The sequence below is a fragment of the Paralichthys olivaceus genome, chromosome 3, assembly GCF_024713975.1.
Source record: "Paralichthys olivaceus isolate ysfri-2021 chromosome 3, ASM2471397v2, whole genome shotgun sequence".
Taxonomy (NCBI): Eukaryota; Metazoa; Chordata; class Actinopteri; order Pleuronectiformes; family Paralichthyidae; genus Paralichthys; species Paralichthys olivaceus.
The window spans coordinates 2,456,026-2,476,169 of record NC_091095.1 but is presented as its reverse complement, the minus strand read 5'-3'; the positions used below and the strand labels follow the sequence as shown (position 1 = coordinate 2,476,169).

Genomic DNA, 20,144 nt, shown 5'->3' with positions numbered 1-20,144 from the left:
CTTCCTCTTGCACTCATCTTTGTCACAGTTTTCGTGCTCTCTTTTCATTAGGCACTGACAGAAAGTGAAAGCCGGGCTCGGGATGTGCAGAGCTGGCACCGCACCACTTTGCCGTCTTGACGAGAACTCGGAGAGGGGAGAAACATTTACTCATTCTGTTTGCAGCAAAGGGGATGGGCTCTCTGCTCAGACTCCCTTTGATTGTAATCCTATCTAGGCCAGCACAAGACACTGGAGATTTCATTCCCTGAATCTTAGTTTGCATGGATAAACAGGAGGATGGGGTCCAACGGTATAGAATGTTTTGTTTTGCCTTTCAGCAAATTTTGTAAGTGCCGAAATGCATCCTACACAAAAATCTTCACGCAGAAAAGTTGTGTTGTTGTTTTGTTGTTGCTTTGGGGGGTACAATGCTGTTGTATGAAGAAGTGTGCTTCTTCCTCTGCTTCCAAAATTCTATCTTTAGATAAAGAGCGTGTGCAAGTTGCTTCTGCACTGATGCAACTGGCCCCATTGCCCTTGAAGGAATTTAAATATACATCTTCATGCACTCTGTTTATCCAGCAAATGCTCCTTTCTACACAGCTGCTCTGTCAACTGTCAAAGCTGAAACAAAAATTACAGCAATTCTCAAAGTCTCAGCCTGGAAATTATTTGTCTATTGCGCCAAATTCTGTCGCACTACATTGCGAGAAAGGTTGATTTAATTTGTTTGCAGTATTTGGAGATTCAGATCAAATCCAAAGACCGCAGCAGTGTGAAATGAAAGTATGAATTATTCATAAATATACACTTGAGGATCACAAAAGGCTTCTGTGGCTGTGGACCTGTGAAGTCAGTGGCCTCACGACTCCCCCTCACCGCCTGCATTAGAGCCTGTACATCACTCTGACATGCTGATCTGTCGCGCTGCATTTTCAAGTCAGGTTTCTCACAAAAGCTTCAGAAGTTCAAATATTTCATGTGCTCAGCGTCAGTCAGCGAATATCGGCTGCCCGCAAGGTTCAGCCGGCGAGCTCGGAGACTCGCAGAAATGTGAAAGCATCCTCTTCCCTGCAGTCGACAGTGAAGTCATTTAAAAAGTAATGAAGAGAAGACGCTTGGCAAGTCAATCTCACGCAGCAAGTGTGATCACTGTAGCATGGCCCCGTCATCTATCATGCATGTGCAGCCTGAGACTTGCAGTTGTTCTCTTTGCTCTCTCAGTGGAGTGCCACTGTGATGACATAGCACGTCATGTGACACAGAAGTTGTTCATCACATTTGCTCTACTTATGTTATACAACAACATGGAGCGCTGACAATGACATCATCTCATCCAGTGTCACATTGAAATGACTTTTTAAACATGTGACTCTGATGACGACGGTAACACGCAGAGATAGTTCTTATTCCCACGTCACAACTCGTTGTTGAATAATAGTTCAGTATCTCTGGTGCAGCATCTGGAGCAATGAAGGCTCTGGACCGGACGTTCTTCGTCCCTGAGTCGTGACCAAAAGAATGAGATTGATAGAAGCTGCCACGATGAGGGAGGCTGGACAAAGACTTGGAGATAGCTTCATTCCTAAAGGAACCAGTTGAGGTGGACTTCTATTCTCAGTGCCTCCTGGGCTCCTTCCATTTCCAGGCACAGTGTGAAACCCGACGAGGACTCAGAAGTCACTGAAGGGGTGTGACCTGGGTTGGAGACAGATGCTGGAAAGACGGACATCTGCGATACCCTGCGTCACCTTCTGCCACCACAACCAAAACCTTTAGCAGAAAAGCAGCAGAAAATTGATGGATGGATTTAGTTTAGTTTGTCGTCTCCATAGTCTCCACAGGGAAGGAATCTGAGGGACTTTGAAAGAAGAACTGATTCATATATTATGCTTCACGATATTTGTGCTCGACACAGTTTATCTGAGGTCGGACCAACTGTCTGAGCAGGAGCGGAATAAATTTGCATGTGAGCCGCGGCTATTTTCGAGAGACGACAGAGTTTTTAGGGGAAACGTGAACATGAAGTAAAAACCTTCTGAATGAAAGTCAGAGGATAAGCTCGGATTCATTCAGGGAACATGAGTGTCAGATGGAATGCTATTCAATTTTGTAGAAATAGTTGCTGGAGTAATTCAGTGAGCCAAACTGAACATTTGTCCAAAATCACAGTGTTTGTAATGTTAGGAAAACTAAATTCTTTATTTGTCCATCCTTACCGCCCATTTATCCATCTTATCCACTGACACACAATGTTTAGCATTACAACTGGATTGTTCATCTATTTCAAATGTGTCCAGATATGCCCCATAATGCATCTGTAACACACTCTGTACACCGTGACCCGTGTGAGTGACAGCCCCCTGGATCAAGGACGGATGAAGAAAAAGCAAAGTTAAAACCCTGAGGAGAATTTCAGATGTATTTTGGAGAACATTAAGCCAGTGGATGAGAGCGGAGAGTTGAGAGGGGAATCATGATCTCTGGAATAAAGAGACGAGGAAAACAGCTCAATAACGTATCGACACCATCTTTTAAAGTCTCTCAGACTACAAACAAGTGCTGCAGCCCCGGGGCCACGCTGCTCACTCAGGCCCAAGTTAAATGGGATGACTTGACATTTTCAGTTTCAACCTTGTTCATAACTGGTATTAACATACGTGTGTGGCGATCCCATCTCGAGTGGACAGCTCGGAGTTTGTTTTCCTATTGGTGTCGGCCGCCACATGAAGATTGGACATACGGGATCGTTATCAAAACGAAAGCACCTTTTGCCTGCATCTTCTCAAACGCAACACGACGTGCGTGAATGATTTTGAAATTGTTTGTATATTCGTATCATCCAAGATGCAACAGGAGCTGAGGTCACTTCTCGTTTTTAGCAGGTTTACTCAGTAAACAGTCTGGGATGTAATGTGCATGATGAAGTCACATTGATCCCGTGGTCAGTTGTAGTTGACTAATGAAGGAACAATGGTTAACGAGCCACAACTTAAAACATGTGCTCTGTTTGTGTGGTTATTTTATTATGTGGGTTTATGCATGATTTAACATTGATGTTCTAACCGGGTCGTGTGTCACTGTGTCTTTATTCGGGGCTTATTATCTGCACTGTTGCTAAGCTAAGCTTTGTGCTGTCTCCTTAATTACACAACATAAAACCAGGGCACAAATGTTCTGTACCCAAGTGTTTTTGAACTAAGGGATTAATAACAACAGAAAAAGAATCCCTTCTAATAACATGTCTGTGGTTTTCAGCCTGTGGTGACCACAACCATTTTTTCGGTCCTTTTAATTGCAGCAGTGCTGTTTGGGAATCGGCTTTTTGCTTGTAAGTCAGTAAAGTCCCAGCGGTGGGTTGCAGGGGAGGGTAGAAACATTTTCAGCCAAAGTGAAATACAATGCAAAATTATGCTGGAGACAAATGTGTGTAATCAGCAGCGGACTATCAGCAGAGGCGAAGCTGTTCCGCCTCTTCTCACCTCTTCTGTTTCAAAAGTCCTTCAAGTGTTTTCCTCCGACTTATTTTATTTTTCCTTCCCACCATGAGAATAAAAGAAGCAGCGTTACTTTTTACAAAAAGCCAACTCCTGTGTGCGATACATAGAAAGAACTTTAACATAACCTACATCGTCCTCTCAGGTTAACGAGCCACTCATAATGATATCAATTATGCCACAGAATTGCATATTTAGTGTCACAGCGATTCAAGTGTTAAATGTGTCCAATTTAAGAAACAAAAACTAATTGATCAGCAGAATAAATCAAAAGCTCATTATGCACAGAGCAATGAACACGGCACTGAGCTGGGAAATTAGCTGTGCCATTTACTCACTTGCTGCAAGTGCACGTGAAAAATAAAACCAAACATCTGCAGTTGGCACACTAACGCTTCTTTCTCCAACGTCATGTGACCCTGTTTATTTCACCGTGGAGGGTGTCTCGTCAATACCGATGTATTTGAAACATTAACATCACATCTATCGGCCACATCATTGGAGGGATTGTGGGGTTCATGCTGCGATGTGCGATTCAGGAGGAATTCATCCTGATGAAGGTGATAAAATGATGTGAAAGTTTTAATGATGCAGGAAAAAAGGTTCGTTTTAACTGTTTGTGTTCATTCAGTTCCTCTCTCCACACAGTTGCACGACCTGATTTTACCTGTAGGTTCAATCCTTTACACTTTCTGCTCATATTCAGGTCGATCATTTAAAATTGAAAATGTTTTTCTTCTTCTTAAAACTGTCCATTGCTGCAGCTCCTCTTTTCAGCCTCTGTCTGAGACACTCAGGTCCACCTCCTGATAAAGTTTCCAACACGTGAAGGAAAAGTCGGCCTCTTCTTCGCTTTACTGTTGTGATGGGGGCGTCATACTAGACGCTAGGTGTGCATTATGGGAAATGGCACACAGGACGAAAGAAAAACTATATAGCCGTCCTGGTACATCGGGGCCTTTGGAAGAATTTACCAAACAAACAGACAAAAAAGAAAGTTGAACTTTCCCCAAATGCTTGGCTTCCAATTTCTAGACATCTTCTTTGTAAATGTGCACTTTTTCACATCCAATGTTCTGTTTCAGCAGCTACGTGACAGCACGTCGATCCACAGCTGCACTTCCTTTTGATATGCAGCGTGACACTTCCTCGCCAATTTTCTGTTCAACAAAGAAATGTGGCTTTAATTTAAAATTACGGGACGTGAAGAGCTCTGCACGGAGGGATATCAGTGTTTGAATGAGAACGGCTGATTGTTGCTCAAGACAGAAAATGCATCTATCATCTCAAGAGGATTTAAGAGCACCTGGCCCTCCGCTCCGTCAATGCAGCTAAATGACCCTTTTTCCGTATAATATGGAGGAGCCAGCTCATTGTTGGCAATTTCATTCAAAATGCGGCATAGTATTATTACGAGACAATTGGGTCTGAGCTGAATTCGGGTGAGGTTATCAGGCGAGCCGAAACTCAGCAGTTCCATTTCGGGACATTAATCATTCTGATTGTTCCTCAACAAAGAGTTTGGGTTGAAGACGAGGTGGTGAGGGGGTTTGCCTCTCATTAGCCGAGGAGAAACGATGTCTGCTCTGGTGGAAAAAAAAACTTTTTCTCTCTCGGTGAACCTGCATGAACGTCTGGACCGTGAAAATTGAGCAACAACAACGGTCCTCCTGCCAAAAGCCCACATTTGTTCGGCTGCACAACATTGAGCTGGTGATTTCTGTCCATCTGTTCCCTGGCACAGGCGGATATTCAAGCTAATCACCATGACGACTGCAATCAGCGCCGGTCATTCAGGAGGCCCGATCTGCTGAGCTCACCAGAGACCGACGTGTTACATCGGCAGGAGTTACCGAACGTTTTGGAAAAAACGAAAGTAAACGTGGACAAAGTACCAAGAACAGCGGCAGCGCTGTGACTCTGGGGTCTAATCATGTCTTCGTTTGTTGGACACGGCACAGACGCCAAATCAATATGGGATATTTCAGTATCTATTAATTTAGGAAGGCTTATTGGGAGTTCCTGTTATCCACATGCGAAAATATTTCAGCTATACTGAAACACTGTCCTATATTCCACATAATAGGACATTTCAAACGTGACTTTAATGCATTCACGACGACTGCTCACCAAACCTGATGCCAAAATATCTTGATCGCCCTCTGGTGGCTGGCTGCAGTATAGGTCGTTAACCCCACCAAGACCTGTCAAACTAAAAAAGTCAAAGTACGTTACGTAAATTTACCAAATACGGTTTTGAATGTTCCTGGTTCTTGCAGAGTATTTGTTGAAGTACCTAGTATATCTTGTACACGTTGAAGTATCTTGACATTAACCCTCTCGTTGTTTCTGATGCTGCGTCATCAGCGTGTGAACGATGAATGTTTACGGATGAGTGAATGAAGCAAACACTGAAGGACTTTGTGGTCGATGCCAGAAATAAAGACTGTCCGTTTAAAATGAATTAATGAATCAACATTATCTCACTGACACTTAAATCGTTATTAAGACCCTGAAAATCTGTGAAATAAGATCACGACCCGGAGAGAAATAAACAAATCAATCTTATCTTGATGTGAAAACAGAAAACAGACAGAACTGTCCCTTCCTCGTATTTCAGACGTTCTCCAGAAAAAAGGCTTTGAACGAGACAGGAGCATTTTCTGACGGACAGGGTCTTATTCTCTTTCTAATATCCTCAGCCTGACAACACGCATTACGTTATTGTTCCTCCCCCTTATCTGTCATTCCAATCGCTCCCCCTGTCAAATTTTTATCCCCCCTCCTTCTGCCGCGGGACAACTAAATGGCTTCTTCCCGGTGGGTTTGATGTCACTGCTGCCCTTTCAGAAACAGCAGAACTTTCAACACGTCGCTGAGACGAGAGAGCCCCACAAACCAGGATGTGAGCTGCCGACATGTCGGAGATTAGACGAGGCCTATCGTCTGTCATCTTCTTTTCATCTCAGGTTCCTGTGTGTTGCGTTTTGTAAAGACCCGTCCGAACACTGGCTACATTGTGCTACACACACAACACTGATGTGTACCTGTTTTCATGATATTAGCGTGTTTAGTATGACGCCGAGCTCAGGGATCTGCGAGTAGGATGGATCAGATGTACACTGTTCACACTGCTGTAGTTTTGTCTGCAGCAGCACAGGAAGTGATGTCACCGTAAATTTGTTTCATTCATTAAATCAAAATAAGAATCTCGAAGCTTGAAAAATGCATCAACTACCTAAATGATAGAAAGCATCTTTGGGAAAAATCGATTCTACGTGTATTTCTACTTTTTATGTCCCAACTGCTAACGCGGAGGAGGAAGGGATTATGATTTATACTGCTGCCAGCCACCAGGGGGTGGGTTCCCTTTTGGAGCCACTTTTAAATTTTAGTTCATATCATGTTGTTCTCAATGTTTCTTACCCAGAGAGGAGGAGACGCTGCCCATTCTGCCAGTGCACGTCTTATTACACAACACTCTCCTTCTTCGAAGCCCATGAATATAAATTCAGATTTCTGTTACCTCATATAGTTTTTCCTCTTCTTTGCAAATACATTTTGTTTTTGTTTTGTTTTTAAAGTCAAATGATGCGTAACCTCATCACCATCGAGTCCAAAGGAGAAGAAATGAAGGGAAGACAGTATTTCAGAACCTGGAGTCTCATCCTCATTCGTATTAGTCGACCAGACGGGGAATCGTTTGTGGGGTTGGAATGTTTTCTGCAAAACCTCTGAGGCTGGAAAAAGAGATTCCAGCAGCTCATTAACAGACCTGGAGCTGGATCTGGGTAACGACAGGTGTGAACACTCATCATATCTGGTCCCTGGCCGGATAATTGAATGTTGGCAGGAGCATTATGAGCTAAATGACTGTGTCAGCTCACCTCTCGGCCACTCTGTCACTTTGACTTTATAATACTGACAGAATGATATTTATGTGACACACTTTAATTATGTACATTAATGATCTGTTTGTTTTGCTGTATAATTACACACAAATTCCAGGTGAATGGTAAATAAATCTAATTCTGATCACTGCAAATATGAACTCGTGGTTAGGATATTGTTGTGCATAATTATAAATCAAAATATTTATTAGAGGTTTACTAAATATAAATCTAAAAATATATATAAATATAATAATATAAATACAATATTAATATAGAATTTACCTTTTTAAATTATTTTTATTTTGAAAATGGACCAAAAATGAAAATAACTATCACTTCTTCGTCACTGCTTCGTGTCAAACTTCTGAGTTTTGTGTTTATCCTGCTATTGCTCATAAATAGAGCTGAGTTATTGTGTATTCATACAGTATTAGTGTGAGAGTGTGGATTTTAATTTCTTTAAATTGATATTGTTTTGCATCCAAGAACAAAACGGGCTCCTACTCCCTAGTGGTTGGTATTTTACTTTTAATTAAAATCTCATTAAATCAATGCCTTGTGTTTTATTTAACGGTAAAATGAGAAGTTCAAAAGCAGCTGAATGCAATTAATACCTTTATTATTAGATCTTCATGGGGATTAGTTTGGTTTCACTATTTTATATGTAACTGCTGCACATGTTGGCTTCTGTCAGCCCATTATCATTTTCCATTTTCATGTTCACTGCAGGTCACAAGTATTTCCTGCTTTTCTCGCACTGATCTGTTTGGCAGGTGCAATCAGCATACGTTATCCTTCCATCTGCTGTCGGATAATATCGCACCAATATTGCTTTTCCCCTGAGTGACTTCCTGCCATCAGTGTCGTGCAGAAACCTTCCTCTGCTGCAAACTTAACTTTTTTTATTTCAAATAAATAAATAAAAGTTAGAAACGTTGATTTAGCCCATCAGCCGCTTGGCTCAGATCCCACATCACCAAACCTTTTCGGAGCACAGACGATAATGTCAGCTGTCGACGGCAGTGAAAGGAAAACAAACTTCCAAAAAATGTGAGATGTCTGGTTTCTGCAGGACACCAGCGAAGACGAGTGGGGCTGTTCGTAATCTTCCTCTGTGAGCCTTTCAAGCCATTATTCATTGGCACAGTTCTGTGGCTCCAAAGGAAATTGCAAGTTATTAAGTCGGCTCCCGCAGAAATAAATGTGTCTTACTCGGAAATGCTAAGCCATTAGATAAGTATTATATAAAATCACAGCTTAATCCTCTGCACTGATGTAATCAGCGGAATGGCACACATCTGAAATCTGATGCTGGAATTGGGTTGTCTCCAAAGTACACTCAGTGCTCAGGACCTCTGCTGCCAGGCAGCTGTGTGTTCTGCACTTTGTGCCAGATGCTGTGGGCTCGGCACACGGTGGCCCCGGATAACTCACGGTACGGAGGATTGATTGGGTCTAAGCACACGGCACCACGGTACAGACTCAGCGCCCGGTTCGGATTTAAAAGGACTTTTTTTTCCCCCTGATGAATTATATCCATGTTAGAACATTTCAGCCGCTCCCTCTGAGCCTGTCCGCCGTCAGGAAGCTTGGCAGACGATGGACATTTCTCTCCAGTTTGAGAACCAGTGGAGAAATGGAACGTGTTTAACCATCACCCACACTGTGGATCAGGAGCTGGGTGAGAGTTCACTGGTGACTCAGAGGTCTCATATCATTTGTACATGTTCGACTCTCGTCTTTGTGTTGGTGACGATGAGGAATGAAGAAAAGAGAAATGTATATAGATATATATTTAGCTTTTTACCAAATTAAAATAAAGATTATTTGTCTCACAGATGTGTTTTGTATCATAACTTGTCTTAACAAGTCTTCAACTCACTACCATACCATTTTTACTCAATCTGTACTTGTCTTATCATAATTGTCACATAAATATAAGATTAAAAGTAAGTTAACTTACATATACATGTCATTGTAACTTAGAAAATTAGAAAATTATTAAATGAAAGTATAATTATGAATTACAGTTAAATCAAGTCAAGTTATAATATAGATTTACCCAGAAAATGGTCAAACTGTCAAAGTGTATTTGAAATTGAATAAGACCTAAACCTGACCCTGGACACGCCCCCTCTCCCCCCCCCCCCCCCCGACAGCTGCAGCGAGGCACCAGAAGAAAAACAACGAGTGATGTCGTAATGTGAATTATTTGAAAGTGTAAATCGCAGCAGCCCAGATGTCACTTCTGTTCAGACTGAGAGGCAGAGATTTAAAAAGGGAAAATTCATTCTCTGATAAACTGTCATGTTTCATCTCTGGCTCTCATCTCTTTCCCAAATGATTTTGCGACGCAGGTTTGACTGAACGTTTCTCGACCCACTGATCCCTCCTCCGCTCTTCTTCTTCTTCTTCTTCTTCTTCTTCAGGTCGTCAGTTCTGAATCAGCCGATGGTTCTGATCCTGTTTAAAGATATTTAATATTTGAATAAAACAGCTGGTCTCATCTGTGAAGCACAAATCTGTTGAACCACAAGTTGTGAATGTGATGAATTGAATTTAAACTGGAGCAGATAAACACAAAAATCTGTTTCTAAACTTCACACACTCAGATATCGGTTCCCTTCATGTGCCTGATTATGTTCATGAAGTTTTGGAAAGTTAAACAGTCCTGGAACCGCCCCCTGTTCCAGATCAAAACTGAGATCCAGTAGTTTTTCGTAAAGGTAGTAACTTCATGTCAACGCAGATTCATCTTTAAAACCAAAATCAAATGTACAGCTGATGGCCGAAATCTTTGTGTTTGCTTCGCGTCATTGTTTTCCTGAAGCACAACAACATGCACCGTTTTCCTTTCTGATTTTACATTTCGTGGAAACACTGTGTATCCGGTGCGAGTCGGCACTGAGCTGCGAGGATTTTGGATGTTCCCCTCACGTAGGCAGATTCCCAACATTGGCCAATTAACTGAGAAGTCTCACAACAAAATATATTGTGTTACTGTTCTTTTTTTTTTAATGGATTTGTTGGGCAAAAAAAAACCAGAATATTTTAAAGATTCTTTCTTAAAAAAATCACTTCATTCTATGGAGCTAATTTCATAAATAATGTATTTTCCTTTTCAAAGTCTTCTTATGTGAAATCTCAGCAAATGTGTTTGCATCACAGTTTGCACCTGCATGACATTTTCTGCAATAATCCCGACTGCATCCTGTCATTTGGCCCAAAGGAGCCGGAGAACATTACCGGGGTCGTCGGTAGTTTCCATAGTAACCACACAGATGCAGTACCTGCTACACGGAGGTGTTCTTTGAGGATTTTCTAAAAAAAAAATGCGACAAGATCATTACTTTACATCGACCGCCATCATCACCTCGTCTGTCTCACTTCACTCCTGTCTAAGAATAGACGGAGGTTGTTTAACGAACACCTGGAAGTCAGTCAACACCGCAGGTTAGAGAGAGATATATATATATATATATATATATTTATATAGAATCACACGCGCAACCGCCGATCAGCGTTGCTTTGGTAGATGTGCAAATGAACTGTGGAGAATTAGAACCAAGGCCGAACATTTCAATTAGTTTCATTGTCAGTCTCATATCTGTCATCGTAAATAGAACCATACGCTCACACCATTTAATGCAAGTTGGGGGAGAGATTATGAGCAGATGATTTAGCAAGTGCTCCGCTCCTTCACCGAGACACGGCAGCGGCTGATGTAAAGTGAAATGAAGTCAGGCACTCGTATGATTCGAGGGCAGCGTTTCTTTTCCCTGTGATTAACCAAACATTTAGCGGCGATGTAATTGACTCGGTAACAGAGTGACCACGGGGCCTGAATACATTTGTAAGAAAAGCTTTGATCAGACTCGGAGGCTCGTGTGCGTCCCGGGCCTCCCTCGACGTGGCGGGCTGTCAGCATTGTTTGGTTAGTCGTGAGAGGCAGGAAACACAACACGGGAGAAATCCTGTGCGAGCGTCTAACTAGGTACACTTGCCTCATCAAACATGATTTATTTCACTTCCTCCAGCGTTATTCAAATTTGAACGTACCCTCAGATTTGTGATGCACTAAAAATGAATGAAAGAGAAGAGAATAATTACAATGGACAACCAAGGATCTAATAGTTACGGATCTAGTTTCTGACTTGCATTGCACGAGAGGAACTGATTTGATATTCTACACTTTCAGACCCTGAATTTGAGGAAGGAAAGAAAATGAGCAGGAAAAACAGACTGGATCCCTCAGGACGTGCAGACACGCAAGTAAACACAAGCCAATTTACAACCATGGCATGATTTTGGCAGCTGTATGAAAATAAATGAATCAACTAATAAAATCCTGAAAACAACTCAAAGTCTTCCTCCCATCATGCAGCTGCTGGTGGCCTCGTCCCACGGGTTAAATTATCATCCAGGTCTTTTCACCGGGCGCTCGCCAGACGACCTGTGGTACCAGGAAATCAGGCATCTCCAGGCAGCAGAGGTGAAACTGTCAAACTGCTGCGGTGGGAAATGCCCCCATCGTCTGGCCCGCTCCATCAGAGGCTCGTTCACACACACACACACACACACACACACGGACTCCTCTACTGCTCTGCACATCAGCAGATCTGCAACCTGTCAGTGATGAATAGAGGGAGTCTGCAGCCGTGGCTTCCACCACAGGCACAGATGGATGAGAGTGGGTTGTTTAAGTGCTTCCTGTGCCACAATGGCCGACGAGTCAAGACGAGCGCCAATGGGAAATGTTCCTGTGTTGTTTTTTATGCTACGTGCCTGAACGTCCTCGAGCTGTGATGGAGTTGCACCGCTGGTCGACATGAAAACACCACAAACTGTTTTTTTATTATCAGTCATGTTCTCCCTGTAACCTTGTTTTCTTTGGAGAAACCTCGGCGTAGAAGACAATCATCTCCGCCCTGCGAGCGAGAGCCACACCTCCCTCTGCGTCTGTGAGCGACAGGAGGGCGGAGCAGCAGTTTGAGACAGACGGAGGCCGTGCACTGCAACCCTGAACTTTTCTAGACGTTACCCGCAGGAGCTGTATGTGTCGACGCAAACGTCAGAAGCAGTTGAACCGGACATTGAACAGACTTCACCTCGTCGGCTCCTGAGTAATGTCAGACTGACTCGATGTGCAAACAGGCGCCAGGCCCGGATGAAAGTACGAGGCAGTGACGTCATGAATATTTTGAGTTTTGAAAAATGTCTTTTGCACATTGGCCGGACACGATCCAGCCACACACTCAGTTTTGACCTAATCTTGTTTTTATGATTTTTAACTGAAAGAACCATTCACCAGATCTGAAGCCCCGTCAGCAACCGCTCGTCAAATTGCAACCTAATTGTGTAAAAGTGTTCAAACCTCCCACACGCAGCTCATTTTCATGTTGTATGTCAAAACATTTCTTTTTAACATTAACTACCTGAGCGTTTTAGCGGCCCACTTACCAGCGGCCTCCGTCACCATGTGTCAAACTGCAGCACAGGGCTGACACCCGTCCATGTAATTCACTTTAATTCACTTTTGTACTGCACCATATCGAGTAATTGCATAGCTAATTACCAGGGCTAATTGAGAAGTATTTAGAATTAATTATAAACTGTTCTCTCAGATGATGGAAAAAAATTGGTTCAATTATGTACTCTTTCAGATCCAGCCGTAATCGCAGCACTTAGCCTCACAGAGCAGTCAATAAAAAAGAGGGTGGATCCAGGCAGCTTATTAGTTTTAGTTTGTTTATGAACTCTCACAATATCAACAGATCCAGATCACAACCGGGGGGGGGGGGGGGGGGCATTATGCATGTGTTGTATATGAGCAGTTTGCAGAACATTGCTGTGTATCTGATCTCAATATGGTGATGAAGTGGCCAATCAGCCTCAAGGGAAGCGAGTGCTCCCCGAGTGAACACGTGCGTTCTTGTATTCCACGGTCCAGTCTGTTCTCTGCCGGTGCATCGAGCAACCACATGCTATCAGCACAGCGGCCGTATCTGAAGAATCTGTTGAAGACTCGTGTCTTCACAGGACACCTCTGCTCCTAACACCTCGACCACCTGAACAGAAGTGACTCTGACTGCGCGCGTCTTTATCGGCTCACCTGCACTTACTGAGCAGATTTAGCTCCTACACGACGCTCGAGCTTGAAGTCAGAAGTAAATCGCTCTGGATAAGAGCAAATGTAAATGTGAATGCAAATAAATCTGACTCAGCTTCTTTGCAACGTTGATTCTTGGGGAGAGAAAAAAAAAATGACCTCCTCGCTGCTCTAAATCCTATTATGCAGCTGTCACAGATATTAGACCCCATAATGACCCTGGGGAGGGATTGAAGCATGAGCAAACATTGGAAAGACCATAAACCATTAGATGCGCTGTTATACTGCTACACTGAATTGTGTGGTTTCCTTGGAGAGCTCTGTTACAGGCGTGCGGGCACCCTGCGGAGTAAAGCACGACTGTGCAGTGGTGTTGTGATCACACAGCAACTGAAGACGCACTTAAGCCTGAATCATGGTTATAAAATAAATAAATGGTGGTGTTGTGGTGCACTGTCACCTCACAGCAAGAGGGTTCATTCCTGGAGTTTGCATGTTTCCTCCGGTTGCTCCGGCTTCTTCCCTCAGTCCAAAGACAACAGGCAGCTCAGGTTAATGTTCTGTGGGTGTGAATGTGCTTTAAGACGTGCACTGAACATTTACATGATATTTTCCGGAGGCTTGTGCGAACACAAATGTCAGAGTCAGCTGGTCGTCCGTAATGTCTGCAAACTCAATGAAAGCCAGCGAACAAAAAGAGTGTCAGTGTCTCAGCATGAAAAAGAAGAACTGACACGAAGATGTAAAATTCGAGATTCATGACATTGTGGTGAAAGGGGCCGACGCCTGTGTCATTAATTCTCTAATGGAAACGGGTCATTTCCAGAATTTATTCTCCGTGTCCTGCCTCCTGCATGCCACTCCTGAAAATTAGACCTAATTATGCCGACAATTTCCTGGAGTTCATGACTGAAAACCGTTTATATGTCATCACAGGGAAAGACTGGCAACGTGTGCAGGGTGTAACCCGCCTCTCGCCCAACATCAGCTGGGCTTCACCCCCCCCATGACCTTTACATGATAAGAGATATAGATAATGGACGGATTTATATAAACCCAGGAAAACAGAACACAAGCAAGCACAGCCTCTAACATTAGAACTGTGCTGAGAAGGAAGTTCACACTGTTGCAGCAGGTTCCTGACCCTGTGTGAAGAAAGCTGCTCAGGAAACATTGACCTCTTCACCGTCTCAGATGCTGCAGCTTAACGATACAGTACAGAAACAATTGTCTACCCACACATATGCACTCTAATCCTCCCAATTTAAGTCATTTAGTCCCATGAGCTGTTGCAAGAATGAGGTAAGAATGCTTATTAGTGTTGTTTAATCTGGCTCTACACCCGTTTACCTTATATATGCAGGATCAGTGCAGATGGAGCTGCAGAAAAACATTTATATTCTGCTTTCGTTTTGGGAGAAAGGAGCAAAAAGAAAAAAGCGAATGCACAAAGAGGAACCGGTGATAACAACAACAACAAAAAAAAAAGAACAGGAAGGAAAGATACAGCCTCCGCGGCTCGGCGTAGTTTGCCTTGAGGGCAGCTCTTTACACGTCTTCTGGATTTTACATAAGTGCTGTGCGCTGCTGTAGGTAACAGCTCTCATCACGGACAATTTCACACAAGGTCAGTTGTGTCAGGCAAGAGGCGTCGCATTAGCTGGAAATGACAGGAAACACTGGAGGAGCAGCAGTTTGGAGAGAAAAAGGTATTTAGGAGTAAAGCAGCTGAAGTGGTGGAGAAACTGAGCTCCGAGTTTTATTGTAAGAGCTAAAAATAAAAAAATAAAAACTGTTTCTCAGTTTGACGGACGGGAGCATCTCTGCTTTTCTGATTAAATTTCCCTTCATGTGACTGAACATCCTCCGATCGCTCACATGTGTTTGGGCGGCAGCACACCCTCGCGTGCACAAACAGCTTCGGATGCGTTTGTTCAAGCAGAGACCTTCAGCTCAACAATCACCGGCTGTCACTATGGCAGCTGGGGGGGGGGGGGGCAGGGTTCATTCACTCCCCAGGAAAGAAAATATGGGCAGATTGGAGCTAAACTCCCCAGCTGCTCCCCCGGGCGCTGCAGCTGCAAATTCTAACTGTTGTTTGCGTGTGTGTTCATGGGTTAAATGCAGAGGTCGAATTCCTGTGTATAAAAAACAGAACATGGTGTATAAAGGTATTTTTACACAGTTTTTTTTTTTTTTTTTTTTTAATCCATCGTTACCAGTGACAAGGAGGTTATGTTTTCACCCCTGTGTGCAACCTGGCAAGTGTACACCAAGCTCATGTGTGTTTTAAGTATGAGAGATGATCAACTCATCTCAGCCGATCAACAAATAACGTAGATTTTGACCTGGACGGATCTAACAGAGGTATAACTGCTCCCTGATTCACCGGGCCTCCAGTCTTTCAGCTAGGCTAAGTGAACTCTCTGCTGTGGTAAGTGCAGTACAGTTATTTTGCCCCGGAGGCTCATAATCCAGACTGATTCAGAGGCTGCCCGTCGTTACCGAGAGACACAACAACTATAACCTCCCAGCTCCTACATGAGTCACTCCTCAGTGACATAAATCATCCATCACATCCCCTGAACGCTCTCCGTTACCAGGAGGAGCTGCAGCGACGTCAAGCCTTTAACGCTCTCTCCATCCGGTGTGTTCGGGCTGTAAATGACAAAGAGGACCGGTGTTCTCTCTCAATAAAAGAAGATAAGGTGTTCCATCAGAGCCGAGAATCAACAGAAAAAGAAGATAAGGTGTTCCATCAACAGGAATAATACAAGATTGAATATAATAAAAATAGAACAATATTGAAAAGGTGAGTTTATTGACTGGTTGAGCTTCAGTGACACTGGTTGTCTGCTTTAACATCTTCTTTTACCGGCCGCTGTTGAGAATGCCGATATTTGGATTTTATACGCTGTGGTCTAAGCTGACACCGGGGAGCAAACAGCAAAACAGTGCTATATTTACAGGCTAACTCCTGCTCGGGGAAGTCTTTCTCCCCAAAACAATTGCATATTTCATCCAACCCTTCAGTACCTTCTTTTGTAACAGTTTCAATACAGAGTTTCACAATGGAGGGAATATATCCAAAGTTTTGGGATTTTTAAAAGCCAGGATGTTGGTAGAGATCGTGAATCTCCAGCGGGAAATCTCATCATGTGTGGCCCGGTAATCATGGAGCAACCCCCTGTCCTGTTCAACAGCTCGAAATGTGAAATGTCGTACAAGACAGCCGACATGTTACTCAAGTGCAAAGAGCAAACTTCCTGTGGAAAAAAAAAACGGAATTTCTGGAGCTCAGCTGTCTGACCTGCACGAACTTTATCTTGGCAGGATGACAGTGAAAGCAGACGAGGCCGGTCTCGACCTAACCTGCGCGTTCTCCCGGGAGTTCCATCTTCGGGACATCCTGTTCCCTCAGATGACAGGCCTCAGAAATCTGCTATTCCCTCCTGCAGAGTGGACGGTGCTGAGGCACCGGAGGTAAAAGAAGGAGGGAGGAGAGAAACCTTTTCATATGCAGTGGCAGGAAATGAAAAGCACAAGTTTCTGACAATTTAAAGAAATGATATTCACACAAAACATCTCAAAGATGTCCACTAATTATTATAAAGGCCACGAGTATTTGTCTTAACACTTATTTTTATCACGCGGAGAAGAATTTGGGAAGATACCGATAAAAGAGATGCTACAGCCAGAGGCCGGTTATCTTAGCATAGCGATGCTAAAAACAAGAGAAACAGCTCTGACTGCTTGAAATGATGGATGAGGACTGTTCCAAAAAAAGTGAAGCCATGTTGCCCCCTGCTGGGTGGCTGCAGTACAGGTTACAGAATCCTACCTCCGTGTTATTGGATGGGACATGGACCAAAATCAATATGCACGCCAAAATAATGTTTTCTCAAAGCTTGGTTTCTGTCATTTGAGGTAGTTTCTATCATACTGATGTTTGTTCAAGTGACATTTTTGGTTTCAATTTGTTACAGTTATGATGGCAGCGTTCAATCTGCAGTAATGTCCCTGAATCTGTTCAAAGTGGTCAGAAGTGGAGACGTGTCGTCCGTCTTTATAAAAGAGACTACGCTCTGTCCAGTTGATTAGTAGAAAACCCAAACAAAGAAAGATTTCCAGCCTTTAGGAAGATATTAGCTAAGCTAACGTAAAGCCGTTAAAGAGAGATTATGCCGAAAATGTGTGTTTAACTTGGTTGAATGTAAACAGAGCAGCTGCAGAAGTAATAAATAAATGATATCCCTCCAGAAATAAGCAATTGTTATTGTAAATACGATAGAAGACACAGACACACACACACACACTCAGAGCATTGAGAGCTTGGGTCTGAATGATTGACAGCTGAGTCCAAATCGATTCTTGTAGAAATCTTGAAACCTTTTCATGCAGCGATGGTTGATTTGACAGTTCAGATGAGTAACGGCGGTTGCTCTTATAAAGCCAAGGTCAGAGTCACGGTCCTTGATGAACACACACGCACACTCTGAAATTTTTTTTTAAATCAAACACCCAAATTTCACCCCTCGTATCTGAAAAGTCAAACTTTCAGGTGAATATTGAACGAAGCGGTTCCGTGCATAATGACTTTGATTGCCGAGACTTAAAAGCACCACCTGAGGTGAGGATGTGAAGACTGTGTCTCTCACACCTTTTGCATCAATCTGCCTTGTTTGGACGCATCAAGGTGTCCACGTTTTCTCTGAAGTCTGACCTTGATAAAAGCAGAGACTCACCCAGAAACTGAATGGGCTGCAGGTGGAAGAGTCGAACTCCTCGTAAAGGATGCCCCCTTGACTATTTAATATTTTACTTGTGTATTTTAGCTGAGCTCAGAAACATGAGCAGCATTTTTGTTTTCCTCATTTCTCTCAGCAGTCATTAGTCTTCATTTATTCTCTTCTTCTGGTGCCCTTGAGCAAAGCGCCCAGGAATCTTTCCCCCACGGTGTGTGACTCAAAGAGTCCGTAAAGGCCGTCGCTGGAGTAAACGTCCAATCTTACTTCTCCTTTTTGAAACAGGGTTTGAGAACAACTGAACATGGAGTCTGCAGAACGCCTGAGGGTCATCAAATGTCCAAAATAGCAGCACCTTGCATTCATGATGCACTCGGTGGTTAAACAGCGTTTTTAATAATGCTAAAATATTGACCTCATTTTCTGCCCACAGAATTCACCTGTGTGTTTGTTTCTGCTGTTTTCTGCTTTGCAGATGCAGATTCACAAAAATGCCCTGCAGGAATTGCATAAGGCCACCAACAGTCATGGGAGTTGCGTTTTGTGTTATTATTTTTTTGGGTGAGCAGCAGAGAGAGGCCTCATCAGTACTGGTGTTGTGCAATCTGTTGTATAATTGTGAATAAATTGAATCTTGAAGGTTAATTCACCCGTCTCCACTAGAACTGTGTTGAATTACACTGAAATCAGCAGAGCTCTGTTCAGGTGTTCACATAACAAGCTGTGGTGACACAATATCCCAACGCACTGCATCATCCGTCAACAGGCACATCAAACATTACAGCTAACGGATCATGAATTCTGATTAAAAAAAACAAACCGTCTCAATTAAAAAAATGATTCCAGTGGAGGTAATGACAGGGAATTTAATAACATCTGTTATTTCAAATATATGTAAAATAGCATGAGGCGGATAAGAGTTCAATTAAAACACATTAATTTATTAGACATTGACGCAAGACTATTTGAAAACCAAATTGCTGCTCCTCTAAAGTGAAGTGAAATCATTTTGTACCACGTGAGGAGTTGACCATCTATATTCACAGTGTTTGGGTCGGACAGTCAGTCTTGGCGTGTATGCATGAATGAGAAGATGTTTTCAAAGTCTGCGTCTAAAGACTTTAACTGTAAAAAAGAAAAACTTCATCCAGTCGTTTTGAGCTGATCTCTATTTCATATTCACTTAACCAGGACGTCAAACTCAATCTGCTTCAAGCAGCAACACAGTCTTTGGCTGTTTGCCTACTTTTGGTGAAGGGCAATTTATACCTGTCATGACCAGTGAGATGAACCTTGTACCTGTGTGATTCCCTAAGAAGAAGAAAAAATCTTCTAAATTAGCCATGTTCACAAATCAAGGGCTGTCAAGGTGATTAATTACAGCCACCGTTCCCAGATAATATCATGTGACACCTGCCCTCTCCTTTCCTCTGCAGTGGTGGCAGAGATCACTCGTCGGCTTGATTAATTAAAAGATCCCCGTGGGTTAACATTTGCACACAAACCTTTGGAGCCAGGCTTTTAATTTTTAAACCTGTCCTTGACACACACACACACACACACACACACAAACACACAGGTCCAGGGAGAGAGTATGAGACGACAGGTTAAAGATGCAGGGGTGAGGTGTTATGTCAGATTTGACAGTGGACGGGTGGAGCTGCATTAGAGACTGACAGGACAACGGCTAACAATATCACTTCCATCCTTTTACCAGAGTGTGAGGAAAAGTGAGATAATGACTTCCTCTCTTGAGGAAGATAAGATAAAAAACATCTCAGATAGTAGATGTGTCTTTTCCTTCTGCACCACCTCTTGGAAACGTAATTTTTTTCAGAGTCACAAAGAAAATTCATTCTGTCACTATTTCCAAAAATCAAGTTCAAACAAATTTGAAATGACACATAATCTGTTCTAA

General features: G+C 42.9%; 1 long non-coding RNA gene across 1 annotated transcript; it reads left to right on the top strand.

Annotated features, from left to right (window-relative positions):
* The first annotated feature begins 1,510 nt into the window (after positions 1-1,510).
* Positions 1,511-14,178, top strand: LOC138406955 (uncharacterized). The gene is made up of 3 exons (XR_011240338.1): positions 1,511-9,053; positions 11,571-11,644; positions 11,757-14,178. It is a non-coding gene; the product is annotated as an uncharacterized lncRNA (long non-coding RNA).
* Positions 14,179-20,144: the final 5,966 nt, after the last annotated feature.